At 41.8% G+C, this 25,679-nt stretch overlaps 1 long non-coding RNA gene across 2 annotated transcripts in view; it reads right to left on the minus strand.

Moving 5' to 3' along the window:
• Window positions 1-25,679, minus strand: part of LOC130122846 (uncharacterized) — an 87,721-nt gene that overhangs the window by 17,511 nt on the left and 44,531 nt on the right. For both annotated transcript variants that reach the window (XR_008811270.1, XR_008811269.1), the window contains 2 exons: window positions 12,083-12,209; window positions 11,385-11,423 (listed from right to left, as the gene is read on the minus strand). This is a non-coding gene — a long non-coding RNA (uncharacterized LOC130122846). The remainder of the gene's footprint in view (window positions 1-11,384; window positions 11,424-12,082; window positions 12,210-25,679) is intronic.

A 25,679-nucleotide genomic window follows, 5' to 3' on the forward strand; every position in this document is an offset into this window, starting at 1 on the left:
TTTTAATGGAACATTTAGAGTCACCGTTCTTTCTTTCTTCTTAAAAACACTTTGTTCACATCACTGGGCCTTGTGAACAAACATTCTCCCACTCATCTATTGTAATTCTCTAGAACATGGTCTCGTGATGGAAAAGAAACACAATGTAAAATATGGCCTTGTGATATAAAAGAAACACAAAACTCGTGATGTATAAGAAACACACATTCACAGAACTTTCACAACCACCCAAACCAGTTGTTTAAAATACCCAATTTCCCCTCGGGGATAAATAAAGTATATTCTGATTCTGATTCTGATTCTGAAACCTCTCAACCGTGGCTTAAATGTCAAATCTGGCTTCTAGTTAATTTGAAAAAAAGTACCAGGGACCCCTAAGTGTAGTTAGTCTCCAAAACAAAAAAAAACAAAAAAAAAAAACTAGAGCCTATTGTGAATGTTGCGTGCAGAAAAAAAGACATCGCTCTGAAGGAATCTAAACATCCAGTCAGGTGCTACCTTCAAATAAAGGACATGCAACAGTGCAACTGATCTACAAATACAAAAAAAGGAATATCACATCAGAAATTAATGTGCTGCTTTCAGAACTGACCTCACAGTTTGAAAAAGTTTTTTTTTTAATTTTTACGCAGGAACGTTAATAAAGTATAACTACTTCCAGTTAAGTGTTATGTGTGTAGCAGATGACATGCAAAAAGATAAAGAAGCAGGCACAACAGCGAAAAACATACCAAGTAAAATACAAAACTGAGACACAAGGAAGCTCCCGTGAGGGGACATATTGCAGTAGAGACATTTTGAGCGAGCAGCTCGTCCTCGGACGTACTTGTAATATGTTATAGTGACAAATGTCACTACTACAATACGTCCTTCTGAAGGAGCTTTCTTGTATCAGACATACTGTGTGTACACTGGTACGCCCTGTCATATCCGTCTACCTCAGGCATGTACGTAAGTAACCTGCTCACATCTATTTCAGCATCTCTGATATATTCTCTGCACCGTTGCACTTTATCACCTCTTATTTCACCTGTATAGGTCAATCCTTGTGTATATATCTGCATATTGTTGTGTTGTAGTGTTGTTATTCTATGTTAGGTACACAGAGAGAGCCACGAAACTGGAGTCAAATGCCATGTTTGTGCAAACCTACATGGCCAATAAACACGATTCTGATTCTGAGATAGAATTGCTGTACCATTTTTCTTCTTATTTGCATTTAAAATGATATTAAATAGGTATTCAAAGCCTTTTCAAAGAACTGACACAAGGAAGAAATTAAAAAAGAAGAAGAAGAAAAACCTCATTTCGCTTTCTAAATGATTTGTTCCTCAGTACAGACGACATTGGCACAGAGATGTCTCCAGAGCTCACACATTACACATAAGTCTGTATGGACATACATGGTCCAGACACGGCAGGCTAAATACAGCTCGAAGGGCAGCATACAGGATATCGGACAGACAGTAGCCATTCACAACATGCCATATACACACATATACATATACACTCAGCTTGCTAGTACTATGTTCAGCTGACCACGGAGCACCACACACAGTCTCAGAGATGACAACAAGGTCCGTCTTAATAAGCAGGTTTCGCTTTACTCTTAGCGCTTGCCGCATCTATTGGTTAAAGATCAAAGCTCAAGTCGTTGGGCTTCCACACGATAAATCATGCTACAAATTACCTAGAGGAGAAAAACCAGCTTGACTGATGAGTAGATATTTTATCTTGTTGTCCCTTTATGGTAAATTGCAGCCACTTGGCAGGTTTAGGAGTACTTAGCCCTGGCTGTATGTATTGGCTGGGGATCAAGGGTTACAGCAAGGGCTTTCTGGAGGACATATGTCACTGCAACTCCGGCAGTCCTGTTTTTCAGAGGGACCATTTCATCGCTTGGAATTGCTTTGTTAAATGTGGTCAGCGCGGCAGAAGAAACAGCGATGCTGGAGTGTTTCATTTCATCATTATTATTTTTTTGGAGCTTGATTCATGTGTTTACAGTAAGTTTAATGTTTATTGGTTAGTTTTGTGACCTGAGGCCTATTGTGTGACTTCAAAAATACATGTCTCAGTTTAGAAATAAAAACCCTGCTTTTTTCCTTCAAACTGAAAAAAAAGTAATTTTTACGGATTTGTGATTTGTTTACCTCATTTTTGGAAGCTAAAATCCACTGAAGGAATAATTGAATTGGCATTTTATTTAATGGTTTAAACACTTGTGTTAGTTTTATTTTTGCAATAACAACAACCAGGAATATTGCTGAGAGTAAAGAAACTATTATAGTCGATGAATACAGTTTACACACCTTTCCATGTCGAGAGATCCTAATTCAAATTCCAGTGGAAAACAGCAACATAAGCAGAGTAAGCTATAAATTGATATGGTATTTATATATTATATACAAAACTTTGTTAATGAAACACTCAACAGTAGGGAAAGTGCTCCACAGATAAGGAGCAAAATAATCCAGTGATTCAAGTAAATTATTTAATGGACGGTACAAGCCCGTTTCATGCCATAAGCAATCATCAGCTGATGATTGCTTATGGCATGAAAGTAAGTGCAAAGTACATTATTTTTATATATATATATATATATATATATATATACACACACACACACAAACACACACACACACACAGCATTTTTTTACGCAAACCATCAATGGTGGAGATAAAAGCGTTCAACAAATATATATAATTTAATATATAATTTAGAAATATATATATATATATATATATATAAATATATATAATCCAGTGAGTAAATTTCGCTCCTTATTTGTTGAACACTTTCCCTTCCTTTAAAGAGTGTTTCTTTAAAAAAAGTTATATATAGCATTTTTTTTTCAGAAACCATCAATGGTGTAGATAAAAGTGTTCAACAAATATACATAATTTAGTATATAATTTAGTATATTATTATATAATTTAGAAACAAACCTTTTTAAATTGCTGCTAATACTATTTTCTAAATATAGCTTCTCAAAGTTCTCATAAGCTGTTCTAATTATATAAATTTACTTTTATTTAACTTCTCATATTTTAATGTATTTATTTCACTTCATTATCTCCAGTTAGGGTTATCACTTCAGATGTCTCTTGTTGCTGCTCATCTCATTGCACTTTTGCTTTCTCCTTTGTAAATCCCTGTATTTGAAAGTGCTGTATAGAAAATATGTTATTAATATCGTTAGTAATATAAAGGGAGAAATTAAGTGCAAGTGGGTCTTGACCATGGCTGGCTGGACCTGCATTTTCACAAACATGTCGCTTGACTGGATTTCTTTTCTCTTGCAGAGTTGCATTTTCCACCTCGGGGGGACAGAGAACAAATTTTCTCTCTTTTTTTTTTTCCTTTTGTTACAGGGGTAATTTCTTGTTGGAGGGAGCATTGCCGCCGAAGAGAGCGATGGATATCAAGATAATGAGGCTGGGTCATAAAGAGAGGGAGAGACTTTCCACAGATGTTGGTTCTCTCTCTCATACACATACACACACACAGCTGTCAAAACAGACTGTGGAGAAAATAGAGGCGCTTCACTCAACAGCAAAGAGTTTGTATTGAGGGGAAAATGGATGTCTGCTGTTACTGTGTTTGATGTGAGCCTGGCTAGGTAATCAAGTAAAGACTTGGCCAATAAATTGAAAATGACTGGAAAATATTCCCACTGCAGACTCCAGCTTCAATTTCCAGTAACAGAACACAGAGATGTGTCTACTGTTTGCTTACATCTGCATTTAATTGATCAATCAATCAAACTTTATTTATGTTGTGGGATTTGGTGCAAAAAAATGCAATCTAATGTACTTTACTGTACACAAGAGCAAGATAAAAGCAGTGGGGAAAAGGACAATCTTATTAATAGGACAAGAGAGCATTCAAGTGTTTATCTGGACCCTGGTAAGGTAAGTCCAAAGTGCATGTATGTACCTCTACATATAAGGGTGGGGATACCTGCAGTCAGTTTAGACTGAAGACGTCACTTAGATGAGTGATGAAACGTTTCTCTCAATAAATGTTGTGTCCAGATGAACTGATTCAACTTTCTTTGATTACAGGCCATCGTCACAAAACAGAAAAGATCACACAACTAGAAGAATGCAGATCTCCACCAGGCGTATCTCTCCCTTTCCGGCGCTCAGCAAAAAACCTCCCATTTTTTTCCCGAGAGAAGGGAAAATACGGAGGCACTGCCTGTGTAGCTCCCCTCCTCCGGTGCTTGAACAAAGGCGAAAAAACAACGGAGGAGTTGGCACTCACTTACAGTATAAAACAGGTTTTTCAAAGGTTTTGCATCACCACAACCATGAGAGGTCCTTGATCATACAGTCATAATTGTGCACAAAAATTATTAGACTGGTAGGCCTATCTCTGAAAGAGTATGAAAGATTAGCACGCAGACAGATACACTCACACACGGACAAAAGAACCAGTGTTTTCCCGGCCATTATAATACTTTTGCACAGCGCCCAAGTCGATTGAACAGTAAATTTGGAAAAAAAAGGTTTTAATATGCAGCGCTCAAGTTAAAAAAATCTACCTTATATACTTTTGCCTGTCAGTCTGTGAATGCATAGCCTCCTTGGCAGACCCTCACATGAAAGCGACCAAGTCTAATATGAACTTGCACTTTCCAAAAAGAACAGGTTTTCTAAGCGACCATTTTGGTCTGACTCTAACCCGATCTTTATTCTCATAATATAATAAAGCTGGGTAAACCAGCTTTATCATAAAGCTATATTATATCATATATTAACCACAGACTTCTCAAACCTGGTGACAATGCCTACAATTCCTTCACGGTTAAAAAGTGCAACTCTTTCCTTTAATTTTTCCAAACCAAAATTGACACCATCTAGTCCGCGGTGGTGTAGCGGTCTAAGCATCGGCTTTGTGTCGATGCAGTTGCCCACTGGGGACTGGGGTTCGTGCCCCGGTCTCATCAGATCCGACTATGGCCGGACTCGATGAAGCAGCAATCATTGGCAACGCTGTCTTCGGGAGGGGGGCGGAGTCGACTTGTGTTCGTCACGTGAATGCGTCTCTGTGTGTGTCGGAAAAAACAGTGGTTCGGCCTGGAGTCGCCTTGTCACGAAAGTGGGGAGGCGGTCTCCTTCGAGACTGTCGGCCGGAGAGATGCAGTTGGCGAACACATGCAGTACGAGGGTGGGTGTTTGAATTAAAATAGGGATTGATTGGCCACTAAATTGGGAGAAAAAAGGGAAAAATCAGAAATAAATTTATATATAAAAAAAAAAAATTTGACACCATCTACAGAAACCTGATCACTACCCCCAACCCCACCCTCTCCACCTCCCCACCTGTCCCCCCCCCTTTCCCCTCAGCCCCTGTCAAAGTTCTCCCCTGTGTCCCGAATGGAGCTGTCCAATCTTATGGTAGTAATGAGAAACTCCACTTATTTTCTGGATTCCCTCCCATTCAATCTTGTTAAGGGCTGTCTCCCAGCTATCTCCTCACTAATGACAAAAATCTTTGCTCCTCCTTCAGTTCTGGTTTTGTTCCCCATACACTTAAACTGGCTGCTGTCACCCCCATACTCAAAAAACCTGGACTCAACCCTGATATCATGAGCAATTTCCGACCCATCTCCAATCTCCTCTTTCTGTCAAAAAATACTGGAACATGTTGTCGCCTCCCAACTCAAAGCGCACTTCACCTCCAACAACATGTTCGAACCATTTCAATCTGGTTTCCGCTCACAGCACAGAAACAGCCCTACTTAAAGTCACCAATGACCTCCTCCTCTCCTCAGACTCTGGCCACCTCAGCATTCTCATCCTCCTTGACCTCACTGCAGCTTTCAACACCATTAACCACACCATTCTTCTCTCCCACATTGAATCATCCCTCCACATCACTGGTACTGCCCTCTCCCAGCTAGTCATATCTCACAAACAGACAAAGGTTCATCAGCATGAACAACTGCACTTTTTTCACCGCTCCTCTGTCCCAAGGTGTCCCCCAGGGTTCAGTGCTTGGTCCTCTCCTGTTCACCCTTTACATGCTCCCCCTTGGTAACATCATATGTTATCATGATCTCCACTTCCACTGCTACACCGATGATGTCCAGCTCTACATCTCTGCTTAAATCCATGCAACTCACTCCACTCTGACCAACTGCCTCACTGAAATTAAATTATGGATGCAAGCCAACTTCCTCAAACTAAATTGTGATAAATCTGACATGATCATCATTGGTCCCAAATCACTTACCAGAACCACTCACAACTTCTGCCTCATCATCAATAATTCCACTCCGTCTCCCTCCCCATACATCCACAACCTCAGAATCATTTTCTACAGCAACCTCTCCTTTGAACATCACATCAATCAAATCACCAGAACTGCCCTTTTCCAACTAAAAAATAAAGCTCATATCTGCCCATCACTCTCCTCCTCTGCTGCTGAGACTTTGATCCGTGGATTTTTATAAAAACTAAAATTGAGCAACATCGAAATTAAAACGAAGTCACTAAGAGCAAGAACACGAACACACACACACACACACACACACACACACACACACACATTGCTTAGTGTGCTGGACTGACACCGGTGAGCAGACTGTAAAAATCCCAATGGCAGCCATTTTGCCCCATTTGAATCCATAAAACCTATTGATCACCAGGACTGTAATGTATAGACTCCACTTAAGTTAATTAATTGGAGCAACTGCTGCCAAGCTCACTGTAGTACCACTGGATGAGAGTGTAAACTCCAATGGCTAAGATTTAAATGGTTAAGTGTTGAGGGACGGGGGGTGAGGAGTAGTGGTAGTGGGGGTTGGGGGTGGAGTTTGATGGTGAAGTGAGAGGAGGAAAATGAGAAAGGGAGGAGAGAAAGGGAGACAGGAGTGGAGTAGGGGGGCAAGGAAGAGAAATGAAGACAGGAGGTGAGAGAGGAGGAGCTGCTGAAAAATAAAGCAAGAGGATAGGAGGGGAGCAAGTTGGAGAGAAGAAAAGGGGGAAAGGTGGGCTGACAGCAGAGGGAGGAGGTGAAAGGATGGAGGACAAGAAAAGGAGAGGGATCAGAAAAAGATACGGTGCAATGAGGTGAGGGCAGGCTGGAGGGCTGCCAAAGAAGAGGGATGAAAAGATGGTTTTGGGGGACGGGGGGGACACGTGGATGCTGAAAAGGGAGAGATACGGTGAAGGAAGACGATACAGGAGCAAAAGGAGGAGGAAGAGACAGAGACCGAGGAGTAGAGAGATGGGACATGGTGCAATGAGAAGTTCAAGTTCAATGTTATTGTCATGTGTACAATACAATGAAATAAAAAGGACACACCATCCGAAAAAAATGCATACAGTACACAATAGCACAACGATGTAAGGTGAATATGGGTTCAGCAACCTGATTGCCTGTGGAAAGAAACTATTACTGAGACAGATGGTGTGTGATTTGATGCACCAGTAACATTTTTTTAGATGGAAGGCGCAAGAGCAGAACATGAGTGGGGTGGCTGGTGTCCTTAACAATTTAGGGGCTTTCCTTTTTCAGTGGGTGGTGTAAATACTATGAAGTTGTGGTAGTTCCATGCCAGTGATTTTTGCTGCTGTATTTACAGTCTTTTGAAGCAGTCTGCAGTCCTGGGCAGTCAGGTTGCCAAACCACACTGTGATACAGCCTGTCAAGACACTCTCGATACTGCAATAAGAGTTCATAAGAGTTTTGGTACTCATACCAAAACTCTTGAGACACCTCAGAAAATACAGTTTCTGCTGTGCCTTCTTCAGATTGCAATTGGTGTTGAGAGGCCATGTGAAGGAGTCTGTGATGTGTAAATCGAGAAACCTAAAACTGTCCACAATTTCAAAAGATGACCCGTTGATGAAAAACAGGAATGTGATTTTCTCTGATCTTTCTAGTGTCAGCAATGATTTCTATTGTCTTATTAACATTTTGAGAGAGGTTTTTATCATGGCACCATATGGTTAAATCTTCCACTTCCCTCCTATAGGCCCTCTCATCACTGTCGCTTATCACTGTGGCATCATCTGTGAATTTAATGGTAATGTTGTTGTCATATTTGGCAACACAGTTGTGTGTAAACACACTATACAATAGGGGACTGAGACAGCAGCCCTTCCAGTTCTAGTTCTAAGAACTAACATAGATGAGTAGGTTTTACCTATTCTCACAGTCTGGAGCCTGCCTGTCATGAAATCAAATAGCCGATTACAGATAGAGTTGTCTAGACCAAGACCTCTGAGTTTCAACACCAGTTTGGACGATACAATTGTATTAAAAGCAGAGCTGTAATCAATAACACAACTCACAACATCTGCCTCATCAGTGATAACTCCCTCCCTGTCTCCCTCCCCACACATCTGCAACCTCGGAGTCATTTGACAGCAAACTCTCCTTTGAACATCACGTCAGTCAAATCACCACAACTGCCTTTTTCCACCAAAAACACAAAGCTCGTCTCTGCCCATCACTCCTTCCCTGCAGCCAAAACTTTCATCCATGCCCTCATCACATCCAGACTTGACTACTGCAACAGCATTCTCTATGGCTCATCTTCCAAAGTCTTAAACAATCTCCACTATATCCAGAACGCTGCTGCTTGCCCATTCCCCCTCCTGCTCCCTTGACCACATCGCCCCTGTCCTCCAGAACCTCCACTGGCTCCCTGTCCCCATAACGGATCCGATTCAAAGTCCTTCTCCTCACTCACAAAGTCCTCCGTAACCAGGCCCCCTCCTACCTCACCAATCTGCTCCACTACCATACTCCTTCCCACAGCCAATGCTCCTCTGATGCCAACCTCCTGTCTCCACCACACAGGACCATCGTACCTCCCTCTGGAAGTCCCTCCCCAAATACATCGGAGACTGCACCGATCTGTCTAGGTTCAAATCATTAATCAAAACTCACCTTTCAGAATTGCTTTTAATGTGTGATCAATGTTGTGCATTATATGTTTTTGGTGTGTTGCTTTTATGTTTATTTTAACTTATGTAAAGCATCTTCTGGTACTTTGAAAAGTGCTCGTTAAATAAAATGTATTATTATTATTATTATTATTATTATTAAACTAAATACCTGCATTTGTGCCCAACAGTGAGTCATTGTGCCTATGTTTGCCTGTTAAAAACGGGAATAACCATCATGTTCCCGTGATTAAATAAGCACCACCTAAACCACGAACTGTTAAAACTCAATTCCCAAGAATTATCATTACTCATTGGAGTACCTTGGTGGTCGAATGGTTACACACATGCCAGATGGTCACATGGTCGCAACTGTCGCTGGTTCGATTCCAGCTGGCAACCTTCATTACATGTCATACCCCTCTCATTCTCCCACATTTTCTGTCTGCCTCTTCACTACCGCAATCAAGTAAAGCTAAAAAATGCCCCCCCCCCCAAAAAAAACAAAAAACAAAACAGGAATGATTATCCACATAACTTCAGAGGGGGAATTTAATGTGAATCAGTATGACCTTGGTGACCAGATGAATAATTTGTGTAATGACCGAGTGTTGATGTGGTCCAATTAAGAGCAGAGAGAGGACAGCGCATTAATGCCCAGTCTAGGAAATACCCATAATAAACTCCAATTCAACATCAGAAATGACTATTTATATTATTAATTATATGAGCAATGCTCGGGCACTCAGGACTGGCTACAGACTGCTTAAGGGGGAACAAACCTTGTTTGTTTGTTTTTCTACCATTTTCTTTACTGGAAACATGTTGGTATGGGCCTAGGGTGGAAGCGCTGATCGATCTCATGATAAATACAACACAAACGAGACACATCATTTGAGAGAGAAAATCTACTCTTTTTCTTACACCCAAGGGAAAACGCACATCAACCCTGTCCGAATTCCAGTACATAATATGAGAGCATCGAAGACATCGAGACCCATGTGACATGCAGGACACATATAGGGTCCATATCTGAGAAGATATATGAATCGAATAGAAAGGTGACATGCCCCTGTGCACCACCATGACTGTCCTCTTGCTCTCCACCTCTTTATTTCCTTTTTTACAAAATGGTACAACGACACTAAAGCAAATTATTTGTCACTTCACTTAACCATCAATTCCCACTGGCTTTTCTTTTTTGCAACTTCAATATTTGTCCAAAAAATAATTTGTCGGAAATGCAGTAACAGGGACAGCGATGGATACATAAGATTTTGTTTGAAACGCCTTTGTGAATTTTTTCGTGTAGTCTCACAAACCACCAGAAAAAAAATCCACTAGTGAAAATCCTTCTCATGGCAGAAACCCCGTTGGTTTCCTGTCTCAGGTTCAAGTTTCATCGTCAGCCAACACATACGAGGAATTTGACTTATGATGCTCACATGAAAAAATAAGAAAACCACAGGGTACATGACATTTGACATTCTAAAGTAGAACTGAGAGTGTCTGAGAATATCTAGAAAAGGTGGGTTGACAATGGATAAACAGTGAGGAGGCTTTATTGCAAATGTGGTGCCTTTTTTTTCTTCTAAAGAAACAAGCTATGCCAAGCCTAGGGGTTTACAACGATTTTCCTAATAAAGACAAATCTTGCGCTATGCAACTTTCAGAACCAGTCACACTTTATTAATATTTCATCAGAATGCCACAAAGCGAGAGCTTAAAAAACTGTAGTCTTCGAGTCCAATGGAAAAAGGAGGTTAAAGTTCAACTGTGTCTCTACATCCCACATAGGTAAATAGGAAACAGCAACAACAAAAAAAAAACACTTAACATTTTGCTGCAGCAGGAAAAGTTTTAGGCACACCTTATGAACACTTTCTATCATGTCGAGTAACTAGTCATTGAAATATTACAACAAATTTTCTGGTATAAACACCTTTTTTCACTATTTACAAGGCAGTTATCCATCATATCAACAGTCACAACTGTAACTGATGAGATATGAGCTGCCTGAGCTCTGTAGCACTGCAGGCCAGCCGTCACTTCATGCCTTGAACATTATTAACATTATTCATTATAAAACAAATGTTTGTAAAAGGTGTGATTTTATGTTATCATCTCAGTATTACCAGTCATTAAACAGCACATTTACATGTATTTACCATCGTACCTATTGTCTAAAGCCCACTGAGGCAAATTTGTAATTTGTGATATAATGGCCTATACAATTTTATAATTGACTTGACTATTGTATTTTACTTGGTAATTTTGGATGGCGCAAACTAGCAATAGAAAAATTAACACAATTTACACAAACTAGACAATTGAAAAATCTGAATTGTGGGTCTCAACTATAAAATATTTACAACCAATTTGGAAATGTACTCTAATTTACAAAGTATGTAGGGAGGTGACAAGTGTTGTTGTGTTGTTCGATAGATGAGGCGATACCTGAAAGCTGTCCCACTTACATTAGACAGGTCCTTAGAGGCTCTGTGTGGGTGGAAATCCTGTATGCATGAGCAAGACAGACAGAGGGAGAGAACAAGAGAGACAGAAAGAGAGATTATGTAGGCGGTTTCGGGTCAACTTTAAAAAAAAAATAAACAAAACAGAACCACAAATCCTATCCTTCCCTCTCACCCCCCCCTTTTTTGTGTGCTTCATCTCTATTTGTATGAATACACTTCTTTTTTTCTTCTTCTTTTTTTTAAACTAGCTTGACTGATATCAGTTTGAACCAAGTCCTTTGCTATAGTTTCTTCTGTTTAATGACCAAAAACTCTAATCTCTACTATTGTAATGACCTACAGTAATTTCCCTTTCAGGATCTCAAGTGAAATTCATCTTCTCTCTCTACTTTTCTTCTGATCCTTTAATCAGATTCAGAGAAATATCAGTGTCACTGAATGGGACAAAAAATGGACATTAAAGAAAAGAATTCTTTGCCTTGCTATTAGTTTTCTGTTGTTGTTATACTGTGTCAAGTAGTGGTCCAGCATCCAACAGCTCCACAATAATGCCAGTGATTAAAATATGACAGATTTGCATGATGGCAAAAACTATGAAAGTAAGACCCAGGCCGTGAAAAAAGGGAACTATCCTTCAAGCTTTGTGTCTGCACAGGGGAACAAAATATTCATAAAATTTGTACACAAATCTCACATACATTCTTACTTCTGTCATGTCATCCCATCTCCTCTCTCTGCACCTCTTCGTCCCTCTCTCACATTGCCGCTATCTTCCTCGCCTCTGCAGCTGCACACCTCCCTTCCTTCTGTTCGCCATCATGTATTCTGTGCGTGGAAATATAATTTAAAAAAATCATCAAAAATAAAGTCACTCGTGCTTTACATCTCCTAGAGCTTTGATACTCATCAGCACTCTACAGGCAGTTAAATTTACGGTCAGTAGAACTTTACACAAGTTTCAAGCAGCTGACATTGTGCATGGTGTGATGTGTGTGTGTGTTTGTCACGAGCTCCGTCACTATTCATTTTCAAATTCCTCCGTTATCAAACAAACAAAGACCTTGTCTGGTGCACCTGTATTGGACTTTGGTAGGAAAAAATACTTTTTTTTACCCTTCCTTGCTTTTGTTTTCCTTTCCACCCATCTTCTAAAATTGAAAACAGCGACAGAGAGCCAGACCTACAGCCGACAGCCTGCAGTTCAGATTTGCACCCTGGGAATCCCAGCAGATAAAAAACAAGGAAAGGTCCAGTGATGCCTACTTTTCCTTGCGCTCACAGTGGAAGTGCCTTTGAGCAAGGAACCAGTCCCCCCCCCCCCCAAGACTGCAGCGGGAACGCAGCACCACAGCAGTGACCCTATGCTTTTGGTGCATCTGCTGGGCTTTGTGTGTGTCCTACCAAGGGACACGTGGAAACTGACCAGCTCTTGCTGGCACGTCTAAAGGTGGTGATTAAAGCAGTTCTTTCCGTTTCCCTCTCTGTTACCCCCCCCCCACCCTTCTCTCTTTCGCTCTCGCTCTCGCTCTCTCCATCCAAGTCCATTTTAAATTAAATGCATTGTGTCTCCTGATCTCTGGAAATAGAAGTTTTTTTTTCTTTTTTTGACTTCCTTTTTTTCGGTCTCCCTTCTATGTTCTCACAAAGACTCCCTTCTCTCTCTTGATGAGCGCTATCGTGTACACTGTAGAAAACAAAAAAACGCCTTGGGGAAAATGTCTGTATCAACACGTACAGAAAGCCACACGCACGCACACACACACACACACTGTTCGTGCATGTTTGTATCAACATGTACAGAAAGCAACACACACACACACACACTTTCTGTGTGTGTGTGTGTGTGTGCATGTACATATGTCAGTGCACCTTATGTGAACTGTGTGTGTGTGTGTACATATGTCAATGCACCTTATGTGAACGAATGTAAATGTGACACTTCACTGAATCCCTGTGGAGCAAATCCTCATTTCATCAGTTCCCCCGCCGGCAGTATCCGGGACTAAATGAACGTTATCGGTGCATCGTCCCCCTCACAGAGTTTTGATCACGATGACTTGGCAGAAAGCGGAGTAATAACACCGGCATTGTGTGGGTCAGAGAAACCAGGTGCACTAAATGTGGTCATGGTGTCACGAGCATTCTGAGGATACCGCCAATATCCAAAGTCAAACGGTCTGAATGTACCGGTGTAACGCTGACTGGCTACTTGAATGGTGGGATAATAAAACTGCTCTAATTATCAATACTAATAAGACAGAGGAAATGATTTTTGGCCTTCCTCCTGATTGTCAGTGCATTTACTCTCTTTGTACACTCAGATCTTTTGGAGCTGGTAGCCAGATCATTTTTCTGGCTATTACATCAGTTCAGAGGGTCATGCTGTGCTGCAGCACGGCCTGCCTCAGCAGCCTATCTGTGAAATTTACACCTATACATCCATCCATTATCCAAACCGCTTATCCTGCTCTCAGGGTCGCGGGAATGCTGGAGCCCATCCCAGCAGTCATTGGGCAACAAGTGGCGAGACACCCTGGGCAGGCCACCAGTCTATCACAGATAGGGCTGACAAACACACACACACACATTCACACCTAGGGGCAATTTAGTACGGCCAATTCACCTGACCTACATGTCTTTGGACTGTGGGGGGAAACCGGAGCACCCGGAGGAACCCCACGCAGACACGGGGAGAACATGCAAACTCCACACAGAGGACAACCTGGGACAATCCGCGAGGTCGGACAACCCCAGGGCTCAAACCCCTATACCTATACAAACCTAAACAACCAAACTCCAATCTGTGCAAAGATTACTGGCCAACCTGTGGCACACTCCCTCCGAGCAACTCACAACAAGAATATGCTCAGACTTGCTAACAGCATCTCTTCTGACTCCTCGCATGTTTTAAATGGAGAATACCAACTTCTGTGGTGATTTACAGTCCCTCAACTTAAACGCAACAGTCTGAAGAAGTCTTTCATACATCAGTCTAACCTGCTGCTAAACCAAAATCAGTGTGCTGCTATCTGAGATCTGAATCCAGAGGATATAATGCGATATGTATATGTCTGTCATGACTGCTCAATATGGTAGATGTCAAGAGTTTTGAGATCAAAACACAATTTTCACATGTGGCCCCGACACCCTGCAACAACAAGAAATGGCCACTTCAGTAACAAAAATAAAATTCTGAAAAGCCATTTCTGACAACATCAGAATTTGCAAAGTCCATGCATCTAGTCTCAAACCACACAAACCTACGTGAAATTTCAATGCAGCGTCGATCATAGCAACACATTTTGTTTCAGCAGAGGGCTCTTATAAAATATGTCCTTTCGAAAACATGCTAACAGCGACATGGTTTAAAAACCATACTTTCACTGATGAAGCTTGTGGCTCACCCAAATCCTAACCTGAACCCATGACCCTGACCCTATTTCTAACATGAATCTAGCTGGATAAATGGCAGGAGCATCACTGTCAACATGCTGACCTGAGAAGCAAATTCTGCCCCCTAGATTCAAACACCATTAGGACCCGTTTCTGCTCTGCCGAGCCAGGCTTACCACCGGTTTTACGGTATTTCCCAGCTGCCCCGGAGTATCTGTGATGTTAGGAAACAGTTCCACAGCATCGTCGGCTGTTCTTACTGTGCATCCTAACGCCACTGAAGCAGCTGTGAAACGTCTGCATGCTGTTTGGCAGGAACATAACAACAAAGACTGCTGTGACGTCTTTCACTTGTCCTTCCACTAACAGAGGCACGCTCATACAGTATGTGGTTTACTCTGCAGCACAACAGTAAAAAAAAATAAATAACAGACCCCACCCTGAGCCACTCAGTCCTCAGAGTAGCTGCAGTTTGACGCCATCTTCACAACTAACAATCAACTGTCTCAGACTCAAAAGGTTTGACCCTTTTCAACTGATTCCTGCACACTTGGCATTTTATGCAGCTTGTATCCGGATTGCATAAAGATGAGTTTTCCACATTACATTTACACAAGCTATTACGCTTATCTCCAGCGGCTTAGGTAGAGATTTCATTGTACTCCATTAGCGATTCACTATGAAAAAGGACAAATCCTCTTCCTGAATTTAGCTTGCTTTACACCGAGCAGAGACATTATGTAAGTGGGCTACGGAAACGAGCCAACTTTCAGCCATGACACACCTTACATATAACTGCACTAAGATTTGAAAGTGAATAAGAAAAATCTGATTGACCATTTAAGAACCATTTCATTTGCAGTTCAATTACACACGCAGTGAAATAACATAACTGCTGGCACCTTCACTTGCATAATCAATCTGTTGGGCCAGCCAAGTTACACATGTACCATATGGTCTCAGACTCAACCCGAATATCCTGGGTTTGCCTCTGGCCTGCACCTGTGATAAAAACCATCCCCTTCTCTTAACCCTCTTTCACATCACTCACTACTGTCCTGTCGCCATAACGCAGAAAACACGGCAAAAAAAATCTTGAAAATATAATATCCCATCATAGAAAAACCTCTTTCTAGATCCTAGGTAACAGACGTAACAAGCAATCAGCAGTAAAGAGTTCAAGGGTCAGGTTTACGTTGCCTTGACAGCAGATGTAATTAATATCCATTATCCAAACCGCTTATCCTGATCAGGGTTGCGGGGATGCTGGAGCCTATCCCAGCAGCCATTGGGTGGCAGGAGGGGAGACACCCTGGACAGGCCGCCAGGCCATCACAGGATCCACACACACACACACACACACACACACACCTAGGGACAATTTAGTACGGCCAATTCACCTGACCTACATATTTTTGGACTGTGGGAGGAAACTGGAGCCCCCGGAGGAAACCCACGCAGACATGGGCAGAACATGCAAACTCCACACAGAGGACAACCTGGGACGACCCCCAAGGTTGGACTACACCGGGGCTCAAACCCAGGACCTTCTTGCTGTGAGGCGACCACACTAACTACTGCGCCACCATGCCATACCGTGTGTAATTAATATTCATGAAAATATTGAACATAAACGCACAATAAAGAAGGCCCCGGTTATGAAAATAGCAACGAGAGACCAGTGTGTTAATGCTCCTCACTGGCTGCTGTTGAGTCTGTGGGATACGAAAACCTAAATTCAGATTATTAGTTTTGTTGTTGAAAAGACAATACATAGCAAGACACACTATCAATGTTGGGAGTTCGAGTCCTACTGTGTGGCCCCCCCCCCCAGCATGTATTACAGGATGCCATATTTGCCATCATGACATTCAAGTGCAAAACAGGATGTAAATATTAGTGTCTCTAATGTTAATATTCACAAACATTAAGGGTAAACGAAGAGTAAATTATCAGTAGTGTACATTCACTGCTTATTTTAATTACAAGTGTGAATACGTGAACAAAAATAGTGCTCATCCGATCTACACCACTGAGGTCTTTGGTTGCATTTTGAATCACCATACTGCATGCACGGTCCACATCAACCACAGCGAGCACCGATCTACTTGGATCTAGGAACCTCATTTAAACGTTAAACTGTCAAGCTATATCAAGATATGTAGGAATATATTCAGCTTATTCCACTATATACACTCACTACATACACTATATACACTTTGTTAAATCTTGCAAAGTGATGGTTGCATCATAGGCTGCGTGGTGGCAGCTTTCTGGTTACTACCCATGAAATCACCTGGATCAATTTTTCAGATAGGCTGCACATTTTCTCCTGGTAGTTTATTCTCTAGTTGTTCCTGCCACCAAGGAACTATGTTACCCCCCAGTCCGTTAAAATGGGACGGCCCATCTAATGTTGTGCTGCATTAAAGGACAATTTCAAGCGTCATTCTTTTTTTGTTCCAGTCGCCGGTGTGGACGTACATATCGGGGAGTTAAACCACGTTTATTTTTAAATGGGACTCTGTATTTAATTAAGGAACCTTGTGTTTTGCTTTTGTTATTGTTTTTTTTCCAAGAGCAGTTTCATGAGGAAGGTATCAGAACATTTGCATGCAAATGCATAAAAAAAGCCACGGGGTACAATTTGTGATTCCATTCAAGCAGCATGTATGCACATTGTCAACGCTAGTTACATTTGTGTATTTGCACGTCTGGCACAGTGTATCCCCAGTTTACATAGTGAAACTTTTAAGCAAATAATATTTAACTGTTTAATCAGCCGGAGTGAGCCGTGCCAGGCATGGTGCCCCTAACGCCGGGCAGGGTTTGTGGTGCGCCGTTCTGACAGAGACCTGAAAAATGCTATATACCGATTATGAATTAGCTTCTTATTGTGAAACCTTTTTAGGAGTACCTAAAATTGCCTACACGCCGCTATTCGACAACCTTTACATGTCTACATGTCTTTGCTTTAATTTACCTTACAGACGTTTTCCTGAATTTGGAGCCGTATGAAACGGCACTAAAAAGATATTGGATCTCATGTTGGTGGTGACTGTGGTGGACCCTTGTATGAATATCAGTGTTTAAATTTACACACACCCATAACCCACAATTTCAAATCTATCAACAGGGCACCTCATGTTCAGCTCTTGTCGAGCCTATTCTGCAGGAAGTCTTGTTTTCTACAAGGAGAAAAACATGCTGCTGCTGCAGTTAATCTGTAAATTCGAACGCAGCTTGAATCAAGAATAATCTCGACAAGACATCGATTCCTGACCAGTCACTTTAAAACCCCTGGTGACAAAAGCGAGAGCAAAACCTCAAAACAGAACTGCAGATAAATAAGTCTCGGAACGAGGTGTGATGACAAGTAAGGACGGTGACAAACTCATTTGCGATTCATTTTCATATGGCTGAAAGTTCACTTCCACAACGCGCATGTTCAGAAAGCTCGACAGCCAGATATCCTAATATTCAGCTTTGCTACACATATTTTCTTCTGCAAAGCCCTGCTAATTCTGTACCGTGTACGAGTGCAGGAAGACTTTTTAAATGTCTCAGACAGAAATATCCGAGACATGTAATTATAATATCAATAATAACAGAAATATATAACCTATCAAATGAGCTTGTGTGATGGAGCAGATGGAACAGCTACAGTCACACACAGTGCTGAGAGAGACGTGTATGCATGACATTTAACACAATTCTGCACAATCACACAGAGATGTGTGTGTGTGTGTGTGTGTGTGTGTGTGTACACACACTCCATCTTTATCCAAGAGCGATCTCTCAATTTGAGATTGCATAGACAAGTGTGTATAGACAAGTAGGCACACAAATACACCTCACTCGTGTCCGTCTGTCTGTGTGACACGCACGTATGAATACAAAACACACATACATACACACACACACACACACAAACATTATGTATAAGCATATGGAAAAGGTTACTGAGGTTATTAGTCAATCAGCATAAACAACACAGAGAAGCCGCCCACGGCCTCTACCCAACACTGGCTCACTTGTCCACACACACACACACACACACACACACACACACACACACACACACACACACACACACACACACACACACACACACACTCCCATTTCATTTCATTTGACCTTATTTTGGGGAAAATAAAACAAATAAAAACAAACTATCCCATTCAAGATCTAAAGTTTTGAAAGCAGAAACTTCTTGGTTTGAGACTGACCTAAATGCATTGAATAAGACACACACGGGAATTAAGGACAATCAGGTCATCAGCAGATAAAATTGAATCAACAGTCTCCAGGCGACAAATGCAATAAGGATTATTTTTAGACGTGACATTTTCCAAAACGTTGCCGTGAAAAACATTTACAACAATGTGTAAAATGACTGACCACAGTAAGTACAGCTGGATGATTTACAGATTACATTATTCTACAATATAAAGTACCCAACTGTGAAATACCTCATCGCAAAACAGTCTTGTCATTTGCAGAAAGCAGAAAGAAATGTATTCATCAAATACACACGTGGCAGGTGTGACGCTGAAAATGAACTACAAGAGTACAAATGATTCAAATCAAAATTGAAAAAATAAAAAAAATTTTTTTTTAAATCAACTGGATAGAAAAACACGACTGGCTCATTTCAGTCAACAGCAGCACGAGTACTGAAACGACACGATCCTGTTGCAAATTCAGATGGGTTTTCTTCTTCTTCTTCTTCTTCTTTGCACCATCAAAAAATATTCATCTGCCACGACAAGAAGTTAACAAATGCCCCAGTGAGCATGCAGCCACACTCGCCTCGTCCTCTCCCTTCTTTTTTAATTTCTAATAGGCATTTGCTGTTGCTGAAAAGGTTAAGAAGTTTTTCCAACCAAATGTGAGTGGGTTGTGAGAGAACAGAACATTTCAGAAGACAAATTTCCCCTTGTGCTCTTGTAATATTATCACCCCAAAGCATCGTGGTTTCACTATGAGTTACAAATTTATTTATAAGAAGAAAACAAGTCTGACACAGTTCGACACAACTACGTTTGCATGTCGAAGCTGACAGTACGTACCACTTACTGCATATCTCCAAAATGACAGATTTACCTCTTTGGTTTTGCAAAGACGAAAATGCCATGATAACATTTTAAAGTTCACCTGTTTCCTTTATGCTTCGTCTATTTTTTGATGCGACCTTATACGTATATATATTTTTGCAATGAAAAAAAAAAAGAGTTTTATGATGCTAACAAGTTAGATTTTGTTCCACTGTTAAGCACCATTCTGTATGACTTATATCCTGACAAATAAATGCCTCAAAATTCACTAAAACACACCATTAAAGCCACATAATGAGAATATCTCCTATTGATTTAATTATTGGATAACAACTCTGAACCGAATATAAGCCAGGGTGACAAGTAACAGTTTCATCACAGCGTCGAGATGACTCGTGGCATAATTACGATTAAAAAAAAAAAAGTTTACCGATGATTAAAAACACTCATTGGTACATACATAGCTGTTAACGTGCTTCTCTTGAAGCATCACCCTCAAAAATGATTCTCATTCTGATACTTTCAACATGACTAATCAGTTTATGGTTACAAAAAAAAATAAAAAGCCAAATAAAAAGAAAAGTGCTACCAGAACAAAATCTGATTTAAATAATTACATGGCATATTTCTCGACATGAGTGGCAAAACTTTGATGCTGTTTTTCACTCTTTGCAACAATTAAAAACTTTTAAGGCCTGCAACAAAAAAGCAAAACACACACAGCAGAAGAAGAACACCAGCCACAAAGCACAATTTCCTTTCATCCAATTCAAACATTAAGCTCAAATGCAATTTGAAACTGAAGAGGACAATTTTTGCCCCAGCACTGGAGACCGAGTCTGAGTTGGTGTAACGTAAACAGGCCTCGCTGTGAGGCGGTCAGACGACCTATTTTAAGACCCGGGAAGATGGCTGAGATAACCCGGGTATGACTAGTCGCTCTCATATCAGGGAAAAATAAGGAGACAGATCGCATTTACTCTGCTTCTTTCATACTACCAATATCAGTCAGAGAGAAACGAGAGGAGTCGAGCGTGTTTTGTTGACACGTTGCTTGGCCGTCGCACAAGCATCAAATATGAAAAGGAAGCTGAGAGAAACAGAGAGAAGTGGGCAGAGCTGCCGAGATGTTTTCTTTCTCTCCATCTTACTGATATTCTCAAGCTGAAAGAATGACAAATGGAAATAAAAAACGTGTGTGTGCGTGTACATATATGTGCATGAGACAATGCAAGACGACGAAAAAGCTAAGAAAGGTGGAAAAAGAAGCGACAAAAAGGGAAAGCATGAAAAGAGAGAGAGTGCAAGACAGAACAAAACAAAAGACACGAGGAACACAAAAAAAGGCAGAAAAGTCTGAAAAACCTTGAAAGAAAGAAAGACACGGGCATGAAAGACAAAGAGAGATAATCATAGATGGGGAGACAGATGGTTAAAAAAAGAAATGGATGATAGTTAACCTGTGAAAGATGTAGGCAGACAACAAATTACAGGTCACCTTGCAGAATAAAGAAATTTGTGCCTCTTTGAAGAAAAAAAATGGCAAGAAAAAGAGACTGAAAGACAGATAGAGTAAAAAAAAAAACAGAAGTCTGTAGGAGAGTTGTGGTTAAACACCCGTCTCCATTTTGAAGTCAGGCATAGAAATGCCTCCACCATCTGTTAAGTGGGTTAGGTGGTAAGGAAAAACAGAGATTAAAATTAGGGCTCACACACGCCCACGGCATAACTGATTTAGTGTAAAGCTCAATAACTAACTACGACATCCTTCTTAGGGCAGAAAAACGACACACGCCTATTATTTTGCCTTCACCTCTGTGACCAAACGGTCAAACAAATCAATTAGTCCTTTAAATTTAATTCATTGTTTACTTGAACTCATTGTGAGTCAAGGAATAAATTCACTCATTCGGTTAAAGTGGAAATGGAGCTTTTTGACCGAGCAATGAACTGTATTAGGAGCAAAATCAAGTGTTGTCACTTTAATCATCCTGAGTCACTGCGCAAGTCGCTCCCCATTCACCGAGAAGAAAGAGAAAGGAAAGGAGCGGAGCGGAGCGGCTGTGAAAACCTTGGCTTGGGGAGAGAGTATGAATGAGAAAAAGCTCACCTTCCCTTCCCTGAAAAACTACTGCCGATGTGACCGTGAGCAAAGCATTAACGGCCCCTCCCTTCCCCTCCCCCACGGCCCCCAACATTTCGGGGGCCCACAGTGGAAATCTGTGGTTGCAGCAAGCCTTGGCCCAGCATGAATGAGTGACACATTCAAATGCCTGAATGTGGAACAGGGTGTTGCTTTGTGTGTGCGGCGAGTCAACTTTCGCTCACCAAACTTCATGAATAAAGTTCAAAACGGATCTGTCTTTTTCCACCGTCAACGTTATCTGTAGCTACAAGGTGATAAAAAAAAATTGACATCTTTTGGGGGCGACAGGGACAGACCGGACGCCCACTTACAGGTTACGAAGTGAGCGGGTGCTCGCACTATTCAAAAAGTTGTTGCCTATCACTAACTTTTGGGTGCCAACTTGTGCGATTTTGGAGCAATGCTCCGACCACAAAGGTGACAGAAACACCCAACCAAACCCCTATACGCTAGGTTGATGTTTACAGCAAACTGTGGTGAAACAGCAGCCAATCAGCAAAGACTTTACATGCGGAGAAGCAGAGCGCTACCTGCCAGGAGACCATGTCAAACCCCATCACTACATCACGTCGGTAGCACGGTAGTACAGAAAACCAATAGATATTTTTGGGGTTGTTGTAGATCTTATTATGAAAAGATGGTGAGGAGAGACGGGATGTATCAGGTGGAAAGAAAGAGGCGAGGACAACCAGCGCAAGGCCCTTGCCCGTCTCCTCATTTACGTTTCTTTCACATGGGAACGGGCCACGCCTGGTCTAAACCCTGGAGCTTTGAGAAAATGCTCTGCCTCCGCTTTTATTTCGTCTGACTCTCGGTGTGAAATGCAGGTTAGAGCTGCTTAATAGACAATATAAACTGGAATAGCGTTTAAAGCATGGCTAAACCTTGCCGCAGATAATCTAAGTGGTAATTACTACGACAATTACCAACCAGATGCAAACATCCCCAAACACCAGTGTTTCTCAACTACCCTCTGGGTCCTCAAGTCCCCTCCGGTTCTTCCAGTTTTCTAATCTGCCAAGTAGTTGAATATCTCTACCTGTTGTGCCAGGCTTACAAACTCTCTGAATACCTGGCAGAGCAGCTGTACTGTGAGTCCTGAGGACAGAAATCAAGAGCTGCCTCTTCAGTGACATGCCCATGTTATCCCGTCGTGTAGGCACAGCGACCTTACACAAAAAAAAATAACCGAGTCATAATTGTACAAACTGAATGTGTTTATCAGCTTTTTTCATCACAGAACACTGCGCGTGTGTTGGTGGCATGCAAACTGTAGCTGTCGTGATGCGAAAGGTGCTAAAAGTCTGCATGCCTCCCACAGTCTAGGTCTAGGAACTGAGCCTGGAGGGAGGGAGGGAGGGAGGGTGGGTAGAGAGAGAGAGAGAGAGAGAGAGAGAGAGAGACACACACACACACACACATAGATGCATGCATACACACTCATATACTAAATATCTCTCTCATACACACATATACATATTAGACAGATGGACAGACAGGTAAAGAAAGAGACACATGTATCACAAGGAACACAACAAGATATCCTTTGTCTCTGGTCCACACAAACAAACTTAAAACATGCCAAGACATCTACTCGCTCTTGATAAGGCAGTGAGGTAGAACCAGTAGTAAAACGGCAGGCCTTAACACTCATTTTCTTTCTCAGACCAGGGGCAGAGTTAAAAAGAAAAACAACCTCAATATGACTAACAAACCAAACACAACACACTAAAGACGCTGAGAGTCATTTTGTTGGCATAACCCTTTGAGGCACAGGTCCCCGCACGCATTTCAACACACTACAGGTGTCAGGAGTCGTGGAGGAGGATTAAGTGTGGCGCACCAAGCGGTGTTGACTTTGCTGACAAAAACGACGTCACAAAACGTTCAGCAACGACCCTTCGTTGCATGACAAAAATGAGACGACGACAAAATCAAATCCCACCTCTCTATAAAGGAGAACAATGCGAAGATGTAATGACATAGCTAATCCGAGTCGTTGATGAACCTTACGGCGGTTTGAAGTAGAAACTAACAGTGTGTCGATGACAGGGGAGCGTGTCTATGTTCCCCCAACCCCATTTCAACGAATTTGCCTAAACTTAACCTAGCCTACCTTAAACGATAGCTAACCTAGTATTGATAGCTAAGCTACAGGACTGCAGGGCTGAGGGTTGATCCCATTAAAGGCAGGTTCGATCAGGCCTGGCTGACCTTCGGGAAGCGCGCATATCAGCTCCTTCACGCCTCATACGCTTCCGATGGCCTTACGGTCGCTCCAGCCCCCTTTCGGACACCAATGTAGCGAATTCGGGGGGACAACGCAACCACAAGAACTGTCGCGGCCGGGACGGGAACCCGTATCGCCCGCACCGCAGGAGGCATCGCTAACCGCTCGGCTAAAGGGTCAGGCCCGCGAGCCAGCGGCCAGCGTGTCTTCTTATCCATGCACGTTACAATAGAAACAAACGTGGATTTTCATGTTCGTAGCTATTGTCATATATGTATTGTTAATTTGATTAACATTGATGCGACACAATAACGCAGACGGATAGCGCGTTGATTAGCTTGACTGTCTTTTTTAACTGAATGTCTTCTTCTATGTCATTCAACAGGCACGTTGCAGCAGCAGCGCCACCACAGGCTAAGCCTGTTTACGACACATCACATCTCCCTCTTTCAAGCAGAACACCTAAATATAAACCTCAATCATGCAATAATAAACTTCACTTGGCCTCTTTTACTAATCAACAAAAAATCTACGCAATGTTACTTCCAACTCGGTACAAACATTAAGCAAGTATGTGACCTGTAATGTAACAACATTAATTCACTGTTACATTCACTCAACTATACTTTTTTTTTTTAAATTTACTGTGACTAACGTTTTGGAGGTTTAATCGCTCTCCCAGAGCGTGAGGTCTTTACTGGACCTGTTGTAGTTGTAGTCACCTCCGGTGTTACAGTCTCTCTTACAGGAGAAACGACAGCTGTTGGCATCACTGCGATGTCTGCTGGTTCACTAGCAGACGCCGTGAAGTCCACCTGTTCTGTCCAGTTCTGGAAGTCTGTCCTCTCTGCTCTTTAGCAGATGTCGCCTGGTTCTGCAAAAGGTGCTGCCTTCAGGTGTTTGGATCACAAATGACACAGGCACAGGGCGCAGGCACAAGCTGTTCGGTGGCTTTAGTTGCTCCATACTTCACTTCTGATACCATGTCATATATGTATTGTTAATTAGATTAACAATGATGCCGCACAATAACTCAGACGGACAGCGCGTTGATTCAGCTTGACTGTCTATTTAAATGAATGCCTTCTTCTATGGTGTTACATGTCATTCAACAGGTACGGTACAGCAGCAGCGCCACTACAGGCTAAGTCTATTTACTACACATCACAGACGTCAGTTTAACTTCACTTTGGCGGGAAAAAAAGTTGTCGACAACCCCTTTTTCTACGCAGTTTTTGTCAACAGCATGAACGCAGACAACCGGAGCAAGTAGGGCATTAAGTGCCTTGCTTCTAGTACATTTTAACGTTATCAAATGTATATATAGTGTAACGTGCATGTATAAATAGACACGTTGGTCGCTGGCTGACGGGTCTGACCCTTCACTCTAGCGGTTAGCGACGTGTCCCGCGGTACGGGAGCTACCGGTTCGTGTCCCGGCCGCGGCAGTTCCTGTGGTTGCTCCCCCG

Source organism: Lampris incognitus, chromosome 13 (genome assembly GCF_029633865.1).
Source record: "Lampris incognitus isolate fLamInc1 chromosome 13, fLamInc1.hap2, whole genome shotgun sequence".
Lineage (NCBI taxonomy): Eukaryota > Metazoa > Chordata > Actinopteri > Lampriformes > Lampridae > Lampris > Lampris incognitus.